This window comes from Pleurodeles waltl, chromosome 12 (genome assembly GCF_031143425.1).
Source record: "Pleurodeles waltl isolate 20211129_DDA chromosome 12, aPleWal1.hap1.20221129, whole genome shotgun sequence".
NCBI lineage: Eukaryota > Metazoa > Chordata > Amphibia > Caudata > Salamandridae > Pleurodeles > Pleurodeles waltl.
In genome coordinates this window covers 173,188,778-173,190,551 of record NC_090451.1, presented here as the reverse complement: position 1 = coordinate 173,190,551, position 1,774 = coordinate 173,188,778, and positions in this window count along the sequence as shown.

The following is a 1,774-nucleotide window of genomic DNA, read 5'->3' as shown; positions in this document are numbered from 1 at the left end:
TAAGTGTTGTGCTATGTGAATTTTATATAGCGTATGTGCGTGTATGACTGTTTAAGTGTCTGTAATCTAAGACAATTCTGTAGGAATGATCAGGTTTTGCAACCGGGAACAACAGGCTATTCATTGCAGAGGCACAGGGCTCAATTACTCCCTGGTACTCGGGCTGAGGGAGGATTTCCCTCACTGGAGCTTTAGCTTTGTGCTAAACAGGATATTGTGGATGAAGTTAGGGTGTAGACCTGATAGGTATTACATGACAAGGAGAGTCCTTCTCCCAACTTACATGATTGCAGTATAATGCAGGAGCCTGCATTAAAGCCCAATCAACAGCGTAGGCTTGTTTTATCACCTCCGGAACAAGGTCAGAGAAAGAAGGCAAAATGACATCTTCCCCATGTGGGAGCTTACGGACGTGCTCAGGTGGCCAGTCTCTTTTGCCCAATAGGATATCACAATTAAGTTCATCCCAGAATATCACTTTAATAGTGCGCTCTATGTCTCCCTCAATTTGAATTTCTAAATCATAAACCCTATCGGGTGGGAAAACGCACCCATCCGCAGTCTCAACTGCAATGAAATCGCTAGTTGCTGTCGCATCCAGATGATCTTTCAGACTCTGGTGACATATCGTGACCTCTGCTGCGCTGTCTAACAGTGTCACTGCCCACATCATGTTCTTCAGCAATGTTCTCAAGTGTACTGGCATTTTTAATTGACAGTGCTGCCACCTTTTTCTTTTTAAACTGTGGCTTCTGTTGTGAGGACTTATCTTCTTTTTTGTTTGAAGACTGTAGTGAGTCTTTCTTTTGCTTCACGTATTCAGGACGTCGGTCAGGACGGATCCCTCTCTCACTACGTCTATCCGGTGCATCCTGAAAGGAATGAGAGGTACGTGAATCAGTATATCTGTCAGGAGTTTTTATACTTTCTCTGTTTCTGAGAGTAAATCTCCTTTCAGAGTTCTTCGGATGTGGAGAATCTGCTCTCTTATTTTGACGTTCTTTAAAATTGCTTCTGCTGATCCCAGTGCTTCTTAGTATTTTCCTATATTTGTTTATTGTTAATACATTGTATTTCAAGCTTTTTCGGTTTGGCTCCCAAACTATCCCATCCTATACTAGTATATGTATCGGAAATAACTTTCGGTAGTTCTCTCTCCTCATCCAAATATGGAATCTCTCAGAGACGCTGGCGTATAGCCAGTGCTACCGCTTCCCTTTTAATGTTACTGGGTATTATTGAGGAAACTGTGTCGAAGTTACGCATTAATTTCACCCCAAATCTAGGGCTGGTGCAGCCCCGTGTTCATTCTATATTTGTTTTAACACTTACGGTAAATTGGCAAGTGTTGGGGTACCATATGTGGTAGTGTGTATTGCAGCGAAGACTGTACCCCATGTGGCACAGTCATCCACCGAGGGAACCATCCCAAAAGGCAAGCATATAGTGAGAATTCTATGTTTCACCTGTGGTCCCGTATGGGAAAACACAGCTTCCAGCGATTTGTTTTCTGGGCTATTCAGAAAGGTATTTTCTCTTCTTCTGTGGGTACTTTACCCATAATGGTATGTACTGTTTGTTGATTAATCCCAGTAGCCAATTGATATCCAGCAGGTGCTGGTGGTGCTGGACATGCTGGTGTCGTGTTTAACGTTCGCATTACGAACTTAACAAGTCTTCTATACATTGTTACTAATTCAAGATATAAGTTTTGCAAGTCTGCTGCCTGCATATTTTGTATATCTGTGTGTATGTGGCAAACATAGGCCACGTT